Here is a 15190-nt window from a genome sequence, read left to right on the forward strand (position 1 = left end):
CCGAACTCTTCAAATGATGCATCTTCTCCGCCCAACAAAATCTGCTAAAACCTTTTTTTTTTTTTTTTCTATTTGTTTTGGTAGGAGTGAAGAAATTTTGGGTAAATCTTCCCAAAAAAGAATTCTTGATTTATTCCTAAATTTATTTTTAGGGAAGCAGTGGTGAGAGATTGAAGGGAGGAGGGATCCGTTCACAAATGTTTTTTTTTTAAATATATATATTTTTTTATTAGTTATTTATTTATTTATTTATTATTATTATTATTATTATTATTATTACTATTTTATCTTGTTTTTCCCGGTTGTTACACACGTCTATTGATAATATGAACCGTCGAGTTTCTTGCTTTCACCATATTCGTAATTGTCCTGTTTTTTTTTTTTTTTTTTTTTTTTTTTTTTTTTTTTTTTTTTTTTTTTTTTTTTTTTTTTTNCTTTCTGCCACACCGTTTTCTTGCGAAGTATAAGCCATTATCAGCTACTGAATTCTTTGAATGTGAATTCAGCACCTCGATCAGTTCTCAAGCCCTTCAAGTATATACCAATTTCTTTTTCAACCATACTCTGAAATCTTTTAAAAATGGAGAATGCTTTTGATTTTTCAGCTATGAAGAAACTCCAAGTTTTTCGACTGAAATCATCGATAAAACTGATAAAATACCAATTGTTGCTATTGGAGATGGGCGTGATCGGTCCACATATGTCAGCATGTATAAGTCTAAGAATTTGAGATGCTCTCCATGTGCTTTCTTTAGGAAACGAATCTCTTTGTTGTTTTCCTATCAAACAACCTTCACATACTTTTGAGGGAGCTTTAAGGACTAGCAATCCTTGCATCATGTCCTTCTCTTCAAGTGTTTTTAGTCCTCCAAAACTTAGATGCCCATATCAACAATGTCATGTTCTTGCGGGATCTTCTGTAGTAACAATGAAGCAGGATTGTTTCTTTGGTAGAGATTGAACAAATAGAGTAAACATTATATTTGATGTCATTGAAGTCTCTACAATCAACGCTTTGTCAGGATGATAAATCCTACATCCTCCTTTTTGAATACGAATTGCAAGACTTTTATATTGTAGCTATCTGATGCTCAGCAAGTTGTCCTTTAAGTCTACCATCTTCTCCCGATGAATTTTCTTTCTATTAGAAATTATGAGAGTTCGAGCAAAGTAGTATGACATTGATTCTCTCGTCTTTTTATGAATAACTTTTCACTCTTTGCGGAAAGCTTGTAATTGTACACGTTTGACTCGACTTGTTCCCTGGTACTTCTTTCTCACAGAGTCCAAAATATCTTTGGTTGTGTCTTTCTTCATAATGATTCTAGAGTTGGACGATTTATGGCTTGGAAGATTTTGTTTTTGGCTTTTAAATCCTCCATTTTAAGATCTTCAACTGCTTTATTTATCCTTATGAAAGAACTTCTCCTTGTGCTGCTGCAGAAATTCCTTCTCCACCACGCTCCAATATTCTTTTGATCTAAGAAGGTTTTCCATCATCATATATCAGTGATCATAATATCCATCGAACTTTGGAATCAATGGCTGCATAAAATTACTCATCGTCACCATATCACTCCTTTTATCTGCTACTTTTCAAGGTATGCAGATCGTCATATCACTCCTCTTATCCTGAAAAGGTATCTACTTTTCAAGGTATGCAAGACGACATATCACTCCTCCTATCCTGAATTTCAAGGTAAGTAGGCTCTAATACCAAATGTTAAATAAAGGAGAAAACTAAATTCAATATACAACCAAAGTTCTGTTCTTTCATGAACTGAAACAACTATGTAAATAGTTTTACAAAGCCATGGAAAAAGAGAAGAGAAAAGTTAGATAAAAATAGTAACCGCTAACTAACTAATCAAATCACAACTTCCTAAACAATCACAAACTAAATCTTTTAATGGAGGAAGAGATATATTTTATTTGAAAGGTTATGATAAAATCTCTACCATCTTTAATCTTTGTATAGGCCTGTTGGAACATACTTCATGACCATGCATGCATGTACTAAATATTAAACAACGAATCTACCTAAACTATCACTATGGTCATATACGAATAATTTGATACATGTCAATACCAAATGAATCTAACTCTCAAGACTCTTCAATTATTGATTAAATACATGGATTTCTCATGTACATGTATCTCACCAATTCATGTAAGCATAAATACATGAAACAAGTTCAACATCTAGATAGTTAATTTTATCATTCAACCAACACGAGGGACTAAAAATTGAAATATGTTAAAGGACAAAGAGTGAGAGTGCTTTTTAGCTTCGGAATAATTTCGTTAGGAGATATCATAAGATGGTAACTCGTAGAAGAAAAGACGTTGGGTTGGATAGAACCTCAGCAACGAAAGGTCGAAGAAGGTGAGAGGAAGAGACGATGGCACAGTCGCGACACATGACTCCTCCGACAGCCGAGGAGCCACTTTACAGATCTCAATTATCTTCACACTTCTTTTTCCTTCCATGAGGTTTGACAAGGAAGAAGATGACAAGACTTCTGCCAAGGAAGAACTGAAAAATGAAGTTATGTTTACAATTATATATTCAACGTGAGCTACCCTAATGAGTTTTCTTTTTGTCCTTCTTTAGTATTATAATATGAACCCATAATAGAAAAACATTATTGTATGATTGGGTACATGTACATGTGTCATGGTCTCTAATTGCAATGTCGTTGTCAGCCGTACAGGGATGCCTTGTGTTTACCTGAAAATATAGTAGCACGTGACTTAGAGTATTTTAAGAAATACTCAGTGAGCAAACCCGTATAGGGGTTAAATGCAAACACATACAACTTAATGAATGGAACCTATCATAACAGTCTATTTTCCTACGGCGACTATCCTAACGGGTAACTTGGATGTGTGCTTAATTTCCCTTCACACGATCCACACGTACGAGTATGGACCCACCAGTCAGTTTGCACACCTTCTGGACCTCTTTCTAGTCAGGCGAGCATTCTCTGATAGTTGTTGATGTCGAACACCTACTAGAAATAGCGAACATCACGATGATAAATATAATGATCGTTCTCCTGTCTTATAGTGTATGCATCCATACTATCATGAAGGATAAGGGTCATCCCTCGATGCATGAGCACACAATAATGCATGAGGTCCCCGACATTTTTCCATTTTCATTATCATTAAATACAACCCTGCTAGCGCCTTCCTTCATATCATATCATATCATTTGTCATATCATTTCTCAAATCGTTTATCGTATTATTTACCATATCTTTCATGCGCATGTCGGGGTTGTATTTCATGCTAGTTTGTTGTTTTGCATATCAATCATATCATATCATTCATGTCGCACATATGTCATATCATAACGTTTTTATGCTTTCAAACATAACAATCCACATCATGCACATATCATATTATATATCATAACAGTCACATGACATATTCCAAGCATGTCTTCAACATATCATATCATATCATAAACATATCAATTTATCAAACACAGCATAGCAATCACATCTCATATAATACATATATCATTTCATAACAGTTTGCATATATGGGCATATGACATGTGCGAAGCTACGGACGCGTGTCATCATACAACACACAATTATAATTAGACGACAATAGGGTCACTTACTTGTTTGACCTAGGGTAAAGCTATTACAACCCTTTGATGCTAGCTTAACGCTGCTCTCTAAAATCTAATTCTGCCTAGAGTTTAACATCATTAATTAGAATTCTACTATTAGAATTGGCTCACCTAGATTTGCATAAAATAATTTAAACTTACTCCTACTAATTTAAACTTACTCTTAATAATTTAAACTAGCTTAGTCTAATTATGCATAAATACTTCAAACTTGACTCCAAAAGTTTTAACTAGGAAAAAGTTAGTAATTTAAACTAGCTTAGCCTAATTATGCATAAATACTTTAAATTTGACTCCAAAAAATTTAACGAGGTAAAAGGTAGTAATTTAAATTAGCTTAGCCTAATTATGCATAAATACTTTAAAACTTGACTAAAAAAATTTAAACTAGTTAAAAGATAGTTGTACTAACCTTAAACGCTTCCGAAGAATTGAATATAGGAGGATAGGGTCCGAGTGTATCAAATCCAAGCCGGATAAGCCAAAATGCTAGCCTTGAGCCGTCAAAAAGTGTAGTCTCCAACTGGCTCGAACGGTTCAAGTGGGATGCTAAAATGAAGTGAGGGAACTCTCTTTTATAGCAGAGGTCAACAGCCACTTCTAAGCTTTAAGCAACGTGAGACAATCCAATTTTTTATTTTTATTTCAAAATTATTGGTTATTACACATTGTATGAGATACCCTCACTCACATGTTTTCACTAAAACAATTTCGATAAAAATCATTTGTAACAATTATAAAATAGGTCATATCAATAATATTATCACGATAAGACATTCAATCTCATCCATACTCTATAAATCCTTTAGAATATTACTTTAACATGATCTTTTCCATGTCAACCACGTACTTTTTAAGATTACACTAATAACCTTACATTTATATAAATTTTTTATATCATGGATGATAATAAAATGCAAACAAAATAATCAAAATTATTCCTAAACCTCACCCTACTGAAAGAAGTACATAAAATAACCCTAGTATGGTAAAACGAGTCTTTATAGTTTCACTTTGGGCTTCTGCTCAAGGTTTTTAAAACGTGTCCTCCTTGGGGTTTCACTTTTGAGCTTCCTCTCAAACCTTTTAAAATGTAGAGGGAGAGGTTTTCACACCCTTATAGAAAGAATGTTTCATTCTCCTCCCTAACCGATGTGGGATCTCACAATCTACCTTTCATACCCCCAATCCGTACCCCCTTGTAACAGCCCAAGTCCACCGGCAACAAATATTTTTCTCTTTGGGCTTTCCCTTACATGCTTCCTCTCAGGGTTTGAAAACTGGTATGCTAGGGAGAGGTTTTCATTCCCTTCAAAAAAATGTTTTACTCTAATCTCCAACTAACATGGGATCTCCCAATTCACCCCCCCCCCCCCCCCNTTGGAGATAATTTCCTTCATTTTTTAGTGTTACAAATATAACCCTATCTAGTGTTCCGTACATATCATATCGTTTTTTGATATCATTTCTTATATCGTTTATCATATCTTTGATGCATACACCGGAGTTGTATTTCATGTTGGTTCGTTGTTTTGCATCTCAATCATATAATATCATTCAGATTATATAAATATGTCATATCATAACGTTTCATGCTTCCAGACATAAAAATTTTCATCATATACATATCATATCATAACATGTCATATTATAAATATATCAATTTATAACATATTTCATATCCTATCACGACATCTAGATATATATATATATCCTTCATTCACATGTCATATCATCATTTCGTAGTCATATCGTTTCCATATGCATGTCCTAGCCATATCGCTTTCTAAACTTGTCATAGTTTTATCGTCCTTATACATCTCATATTCNAGTTAAAATCGAGAAAAACCAAGGAAAGGTCAAATTTTGGGTTGACATGGCCGTTCCAGTTTAACCGTCCACGTCATGGTCTTCTTCCTTTGGACAGGAAGAAGATGCGCGCGTTTATGTGCACTATTGTTTGAAAACGTGGTTCTCCAGCTCCGATCATGTCTTTTCATCCCTCGCTTTCTTCATGAAACTTAAAGATGGTGTTAGAAGGAAGAGCTTGGGATTGATTTCATACCTTCTCGTGGATCGTAGCCTAAGATATTTGCCTTCAAAGTTTGTCCAAAAATTAATTTCTTGCCAGAGCAAAAATAGAGACTTTCTTATTGGGTAGCCGATTCTAGGATTTTTCAAGGCCCGATTTCTTCATGAAACCTCTTCCATATTCTTTATTCAAGCTAAAGGAATTGGTTTGCAGGAACGCCTTTGAGTGTTAGACCTTAATTTTCATAAATTATTCTCGGTCTACAACTCACCCAAAACACCAGATTTTCGTTCTCTTGGGTAGCTTGTTCTACAAAGTTTCACCTCCCGATTCCTTCATCAAGGTTACTCAACTTCTTTCTTTGAAGCTAAAGGAATCCTTAATTTATAGGAAAATGGACTGTAGATAGGAATTTGACACTTGCGGTCAATTTTAGCCTGAAACTAGTTTCCTTCAATTGGGCACGTTCTTGAGATTAATTCTCTTCATGGTCTTCTATGAAAACAGTTCTTGGAGGTACATAAATTGATTGGGATTGTTCTTGGTGGAAGAATTATCGTGTATCCTTAAATTAGATTTTTAAGTCATTCTTGAATCTCTTCAACGAAGAATTGGATTGGGGGAATGGTTTCTAGGCACTTTCAACACTCTATTCCTTCATAGAACTTGTGGGTAATCGTGTTTAGAAACTATAGGAATAAGTTTGAAGGGAAATGGTGGAGAATTGCTCTTGAATTTGGAAGAAATTTGACAGTGGGAGACACAAAATCGAAATGCTTATTGCTTACGATTATGAGCTTGACCTTGCTTAATTCTTGTTCCATATTGTTGCCCCAATTTCAGACTTTATAAGGGAAACTTCTACCGACGTTGAAACCTCTAGAATCTTCGTGATTTAGAGATTGAATTTTCTAAAAAATTCGTTAGAAATATCCTCTCCAATGATCAGTGAGCTACCAACTTCCAATTTGAATTCGAAATATTATATTTGATGATCTGTAAATGTTCTAGATCGTGTCCAATTTTGGAGGTGATCAACGACTTGAATTTGATATTCAAAGAATTTTGTGCACGAGATCATTGTGGAGGTTCTCATTTTGAGCAGAATGACATATCTGTAATTATCAATAATTTAGTGGTATTTTTGTAATTTGACACTTTTTAAATATTTTATTATTTTTTTTTGAAAAATCTATATTTTTTCTAAAAATTCTTCTTTCCTCGGTCAATTTTCCCTTACTTTTTCATTCCTCATCCTTCTCCAAGGCCTTAAGTCCTTAAAATTACTTTTTAAGGTATAGAAATGAGTTGCTTAAGACCCTTATCCTTGCTTAATCCTTTTAATTTCTTTCCTCGGAGCCTTTGGATCTTGCATGGGTGGCTTATTCTCGTTGGAGATAATTTCCTTCATTTTTTAGTGTTACAAATATAACCCTATCTAGTGTTCCGTACATATCATATCGTTTTTTGATATCATTTCTTATATCGTTTATCATATCTTTGATGCATACACCGGAGTTGTATTTCATGTTGGTTCGTTGTTTTGCATCTCAATCATATAATATCATTCAGATTATATAAATATGTCATATCATAACGTTTCATGCTTCCAGACATAAAAATTTTCATCATATACATATCATATCATAACATGTCATATTATAAATATATCAATTTATAACATATTTCATATCCTATCACGACATCTAGATATATATATATATCCTTCATTCACATGTCATATCATCATTTCGTAGTCATATCGTTTCCATATGCATGTCCTAGCCATATCGCTTTCTAAACTTGTCATAGTTTTATCGTCCTTATACATCTCATATTCATATCATTTCATGAACATACCCTAGACGTATCGTTTCCATATGCATATCTTAAACTTGTCATAGTCTTATTATCCTTATACATCTCATAGTCGTATCATTTCATGAACATACCCTTGTCATATCGTTTCCATATGTGTATCCTAAACTTGTCATAGTCTTATCGTCCTTATGTTAGGTTTTATGTCCTAAAACTCATAGTTTAAGTATAAGAGTGGATTTTACGATCATTAATCTAAATCCAATAAACTAAGAACCCTCTGACTATAGTATGATTACTTGAACTATATGTAGAGTTCAAGTAATCATACTTGAAGGATGGGCATTTGGAGAGGGTTGTGGAGTGTGTTTCTACGACCCTCGCATTATTTTCGATGACTAGATTTTTTTTTTGTTTTTTTTTTTGATCCGTTACAATAATGCCTTGTTTCACAAATTTAAATTAATTTATATTAGAATTGTGAAATACTAGCAAAAGACGATGAAGGACCTAATAGGAAACGATCCTCAGCGACACTTGGAGCAAATTCGAGGAATGGAAGCTTAGTAAACTCGAAATTAGAGAAACGCCGGCTAAGGCCAAACAAGTAAGTGGTCTACTATAGGATGGGCTAAACCATTGTGTGATGCATGATGACTCGTGCCTTGTGGCTCCTACACGTGTCTTTTGTACTTTATGTTTATGATGCCTTGACGATTAATTATGATGTATGACGTATGGTGTATGGTGTATGATGTATGATGACGTGTTTGAATTATGTGATGACGTTTTATGATATTTTACGATCATTGTAATATGCTGATGATGGCGTTGAATGATGATGACGTTGCATTTTAATATGATGATGTAGGATGATGTTATTTCCTTAATATGACGTTATTTTCCATTTTAAGTTGAGAAGCATGTTGTGAATGTCATACTGCATTATGACGATAATTTTTCCTAGGACACAACCCTAGATAACGTTAATGATGATGATAAGATGGAAAGTTAAGGCACATATATTATTGATAGTAATATAAGGATGGAACTAGGGTTGTGCCATAAAGAAGTTTTAAAGATCCGAATCTATATAGACCTCATGCTTTTTTGCGTGTACATAAGCGTCAGGATACTTCTCATTTTACGACGATGAGTATGGACACGTACGCTACTAATGGTGTTAATATAACGCATGCGAAAGCAATTTGGATCTTAGGCACTCTTTGTAAATCAATTATAATAAATTAGCTAGAAGCAATTTGGATCTTAAGCACTCTTTGTAAACCAATTATAATAAATTAGCTAGCATGTTCAAAAGCATTAAAATCCAATGAGTTTGAATACTAACAGTTTAAATTCCTTTATCCTCACGAACCGATTTCGAATCACCAGTAGTGTCTTCTCTACTATTTTTCGACATTAGAATGGAATTGTGGAATCCAGTGACTGACTAATTTGAAAGGAATTTAGTATAGGTAAAGAGAGAGTTTTGAGAGAATTTCTCGGAGTTTTTCAAGAAGACTTTCGGTGTACCTTGATCACTCTATTTATATAGTGATATTTGTATGTTCATGCAAATTTGAGATTACCCAATTTTGACACTCAAAATTTCACTCAAATTTGTGGGATTATAGGTCAAGCATGCAAGTTTGAATTAAGCAAATTTTGATACTCAAAATTGCTCTCAAATTTGTGAAGTTTATTTGACAAACATGGAAGTTTGGTTAAACCAAATTTTGACACTCAAAATTCCACTTAAATTTGTGGGATTATTGGCTTAAACTATATATTGACAATTCCACAGACTCAAACATGTATTTTTCCATTAATTTTGACTTTCTCTATTTTAATTCAACAATTAATTTCAAATCAAAATAATATTAAATGATTAATTAAATGATTTAAGTAATATTTAACATTAAATCAAATGTCAATCCCAATCACATATTGATTATGAATTCCTATCATAATTAAAATATTTAAATCTAATTTAAATATCTCGAATTCTCTCATTTTGTTTAATTCCTAATTAAACCAAAATGCGGTTAAATATATCGGATATATTTAGCGCATGTTCCCTCATTTGAGTTCGAACACTTCAAAGTCACTCGTCACACTGTTGTAAGGTTTATTCCGATATGAGCTAGCAAGGGGACCTAATGGACTTACAGATCTTGGGCTCCAACAATCTGAGATTAACCGGCTAAACTTATTAACCTTTTAACCAACATTCGTTAACTACCAGGACACTCCACTATAGCCTAATAGTTGCACTTCCCTCACTATAGATATATTTCTGTCCATTTAATATAACCATGATTAGTAAGTCGATCCTTCACAGGTTGTTCGTAATTAGAGCTCAGTCAATTTACCGTTTTTACCCCAAAAAATACTTCTTGTTTCTTAAGTCCCACTGATCCTCTAATGAACCATTAGTTTGTGGTCCAACCACCAAACCGAATCCTTCTCGAGCCAATGAGAGGGTGGGGCCCCTTGTTCAAGACCTAGAGTCAGTATTTAAGAGAACAACCTCTCTACTATCCCTAAAAGCGGGTAGGAGTGATTTCTATCTTGCACCCTATGTCCCCAGCTATTCACCCAATCTTACCCTTGAAATGGGAGGCTTATTGAGTCGGCGAACTCAGGCCACTCTCACCCATGCATATCTAACGATAATTCTGATTAAACACGAGTTCATAGTTAGCTCAGGATTAAGGTCGAGTTACCTAGGTCATCGAGTAAAAAAATCAGTCTCAACAGTAAGCGACAATATAAAGTGAGATTGATTTTCTTCATCATCCGATCTTATGCAATACTCATTGCATAGGACCCCCCACTCACATGTCTCCACATGTACAATTTAGTGATCACATTGTTTATATCATATACAAAAGTGGGCCATATACAAAAGTGGGCCGCATCCATAGTGTCCCCAGCCTTATCCTTGTACTATAGATCATTTTTATTATATACTTGAACTTGATCCACTCTTATGTCTCTACATATAGTTCAAGTAATCATACTATTTTTTATTATATACTTGAACTTGATCCACTCTTATGTCTCTACATATAGTTCAAGTAATCATACTATAGCCAGAGTATTCTTAGTGTATTGGATTTAGTTATGTCTCTACATATAGTTCAAGTAATCATACTATAGCCAGAGTATTCTTAGTGTATTGGATTTAGTTAATGATCGTAAAATTCACTTTTATTCAATAACAATCTTTAGTGAATAAACATCAATAATAACTTTATTGAAAATAGAATATGTTTTTGTTTACAAACTATGAGTTTTAGGACATAAAACCCAACAACTACGATGATGATAGTGATCATGTCGTGCATGACACTCAGGGGTCTGCTAACCTCCGGACGTCGCTATGGACAGTTAGCTCGACTATGATGGGTCTAGGCAGGGCGAACCGCCTAGAGATTCATGCTCGCACGTGTGGGTCGTGTGTAGGGAAGTACTACACATCCAATTTAGTCCGGACTGGAGGTCACCCCTAAGATGTTTTAATGATGATCTTTAGAGCATCATTGCATGTGTTTGCATTTTTATGATCCCTAAGGATACTCAAACCGTATGCTACATCATTTTTCAGGTAAAGGCAAGGCACCCCTATACGGTTGACGACGACATCACAATTAGAGACCATGGCACGTGCATAGGCTAGTAACATATTTAATTTCCTAAACTTATGTTATAATATATGTTTATGCATTTCATGTTTTAAATTACTTACCATTATATTTTGAACATGTAAGACTATAGCAGTATTTTCAATGATGACGTTATACTTATGTTGAAATTATGATTTTAATGATGATGCTTTAAGAGTTATATTCTGCATACGAGATTAAGCTAAAATGAGGGTAGTGACTTTAGATAGTCGAAATCTAAGGCTCTTACACAATGTTTAAGATATCGATATTGAAAAAAACAACCAAGTCTCGATTTTATAAATATAAATGAAAAATCCATTAATTGTTCATAAATGAAATAAATATTTAACTGAATATGTTAATATAACTCAAAACTATTAGATAACTTAAAAATATATATAAAAGAAAAACTCAAACTAATTTTGGAGCTTCTTTTGTAAAACTTTTATTCTATTATTATTACTACTTTATTATTGTTATTTATTTATTTATTTATTTGTTGAATCGGTGAAATTGTTTGTTCTAATAAACTAGTTTTCTATTAATGAAAAAAAAAAAAAACCAATCTTAATGACTAGGAATGGATGTTGACCAATAATTATATATATATGTGTGTGGGGCTTTCTTTTTCCTTTTTTAAAGGTATAATAATGTGTTTTGTTGTTATTTTGTTTCTTAGTCCAAAGATTTTGTCAATTCTTAATACTAAAATATATGTTATTATATGCATGACATAAAATTCATTTAGAATCATTCACATATAAACAATGTTATAGACTTACTCGTTTGATTGCAAAGTTCATTCCAAATAAAAGCAAACATCAATGGAATAGCAAAAACGAAACAATAATTATAATTTTAAAGTAATGAAAATGCTCCGATTTAACAAAAGACTACAATTAAATAGAAAATGCAACTATCTTGACTTCATTCCCATGGCCTGCGCAATGACAACTGCTGATGAAAGTCCCACGATTAAACATTTTCAAAAATATCTTTCAACTTTTAAAATATTTTTAAAATACTCTTAAATTTGAGTAATACATTTTAAACATGAATGGACTTTAACTCTAGTGGCTGAGCTAGGTATGTATGCTTAACAATCTTGACTAGAGTGCGTGGGAGGCTGCCTCGCCGTGCCCTGTACCAATGTTAATATAATGAATGGACATCACCAACCAACAAGTTCGTGCTCCGAATCTATACGCCATCAGATATCTAATTTGTTTACTTCTAGAAAAAGTACTTCGTTGGGTATGACTAATGCCTAGTTTCTTTGAGATTCAACTGTTCATAGGCGAGTGAGAGAGATATTGCAACACAACCATTGATGAACAACTTTTGAACATATTGATAGATTGACATTATCAGGTGAAGGAGTTTTTGATGCCAAGGAAAGGCAGCTTGGAAAAAGAATGATTGCCATAAACGCATAAATTGTGCCCAACTCCCCATTGTAAGCAATATGCCTTCAGCTTTCCTTCTCAATCTCGTGCATCTTGTTGTTTTTAGACATCTTCTCTAATCTTCTAACATTTATAATTTGGTAAACATTCTTCATTTTCTAGAGGATTATCTTTAACCATTCTAACAAAAAAAAAAAAAAAAAAAAAAAAAAAAAAAGCATGTAAAGGAGTGAAATTCTTTATGAGTTTTCGAATTTATTGGGTTCTGTTAAAATCTTTGGCTTCATTAATGATGCTCACAAAATATTATATGATTGTACAAAATGTTAAGAGTTTGAGGTTCAACTTCATCACCAATTCAATCGTGAACAGAATAACGTCACTTGATAGCAAGAACTTCCATATCAACGTCCTCGGCTGCAACAACCTCACATTCTCTAATATCAATATAATTGCACCAGAAAACAGTCCCAACACTGATGGAATACACATCGGTCGATCAAATAGGATCGCAATCACAATGTCAAAAATTGCAACAGGAGATGATTGCATTTCTCTTGGAGATGGAAGCAAACAAATTAACATCACCAACGTGACATGTGGGCCAGGACATGGCATAAGCATCGGAAGTCTTGGAAGATACACTAACGAAGAACCCGTTGAAGGTGTTATCGTAAAGAACTGCACGATAATTAACACCACTAATGGTGTCAGGATCAAAACGTGGCCAGCTTCTGCTGCTAGCGGCACCGCCACCAATATGCAGTTTTTGGACATTATAATGGTCAATGTTAGCAACCCTATTCTAATAGACCAAGAGTATTGTCCGTGGAATCAGTGCAATCGGAAGGTATTGATCGCATTCTCAAAGCTTTGATTGGTTTTGTCACTATAACTTTCACAAATAAACCACTTACAGAAATTTGTTGTCTCATTTTGATTTTCAGATTCCTTTGAAAATTAAGATTAGTAAAGTGAGCTTCAAGAACATTAGAGGAAGTTGTGCAACTCCAGTGGCAATCAAACTTATTTGCAGCCGTCACTTACCATGTGACGAAGTAAAAGTCGGTGACATTGACCTCACTTACAATGGAATAAAAGGTCCTATTACATCTCAATGCGCGAATGTGAGACCCATCATTTCAGGAAAACAAAACCCTAAAATCTGTTCATCTCCTTATGTTGTCCCATGAATTGTTGATTGCCATAGTACTTCAAACTAACTGATAACCTTAATTAAAAGAAGACAGCTCTATCCATTTTAATTTCTCTGTCTTTTGAGTTTCTTTTGTTGTACTTTTCGAAATATATATGATGGTCAAATGTTTGAAGAAAGTCTTGTGTCCTGAACAATGTAACGTTTTTAGTACCCGTTATAAAATAAAATAGTTTTGCTCTTGTTTTTTCGTTTTAGATTTGAATTCTGAATAAGACAATGTAATGATAAGGACTATTAATAAAAAAACTAGTTACTTCAAAAAAAAAAAAAAAAATCTCTAAAAATAAAAAATATCTAACTCCCCTCTCTCTTGGTAACCCTAAACAAATCATTTACCATTAGAAATTTTCGAGACAAAATCGATAAGTCAAATCGAATGTCCTAACTATATTTGTTGGATATTGCACGGATCCATCAGTATTGCGAAAGAAGAATTGACATTAGAGGGGACAAATCTAGTGAGTCGTATACTTAAATCTATCTTTTTCGTCAATGGTGTACAGTCGGTTGCAATTTTTAGATGAGTCTTGAAAGACATTAGGTTTTAGATTAGAAAATTAAGTGACAAGTATTAATCTGTATTCTAGAAATTTACATTTAATATCAAATTATCTAACTATTTATCTCCATTTCATAACTGTTCTACCGTACTTAGCTTCACGAAAAATGTCGTTAATCCTAGAAAAATTAAATATCAAAAGTAGCTAAATGTTCTAGGAGTCTACTCTACAAAAACTTATAAACATTGGCCAAAATTCGTGGTAAATAAGGGCAAAAAACGACAAAAATCGCAAAAGAGAAGATAAAAACAAAACATTGTGTCCATAAATGCTCTGTTTCGTGTTTTCAAGTCTTAAGATATTTGTTCCTCGCAAGTTGAGCTTGGTGGAGTTGAGATATTTTCTTAGACCTACCTCAGTTATTATGATTAACTTATTCAATCCCAACAACGAGTTAAATAATTAAATCTTTTGATTTTTATGCTTAGAATGATATCTAAGAAGAAGAATGGATACTAAGCTTTCTGATTTTTATGTTTAGAATGATATCTAAGAAGAAGAATGGATACGAAGCTTTTTGGAAATGGCAAATGGTGCCCCATGTTGAAGCTTTAGACCGGAATTTGAAACTTGGATCCGACAAATGATTCCCTTGACATTCCTCTACATCACTGTGATATGGCTACATTACCAACTTGTCATGAATTGCTTCTAGGAGTGAAATTTGTCTGCACAAATCAACACGGTTCCTTTTAGCATTTTTTTTCCCTTAATATGATGTCTCCTAAGATGTAACCTCGTACCTAGAATTTGGACCGGGATTTGTAATCCAGATTTGGCACTCGATGACCCCCACAAATCCTTTTGCATCTTCAATGATATGGTCATATTATTT

At 33.5% G+C, this 15190-nt stretch overlaps 1 pseudogene; it reads left to right on the forward strand.

The window, feature by feature from the left end:
• LOC111436523 overlaps window positions 1-13769 on the forward strand; it is a 22597-nt pseudogene extending 8828 nt beyond the window's left edge.
• Window positions 13770-15190: the final 1421 nt, after the last annotated feature.

The sequence above is a fragment of the Cucurbita moschata genome, unplaced genomic scaffold (assembly GCF_002738365.1).
Source record: "Cucurbita moschata cultivar Rifu unplaced genomic scaffold, Cmos_1.0 Cmo_Scf00055, whole genome shotgun sequence".
NCBI classification, from domain to species: Eukaryota; Viridiplantae; Streptophyta; class Magnoliopsida; order Cucurbitales; family Cucurbitaceae; genus Cucurbita; species Cucurbita moschata.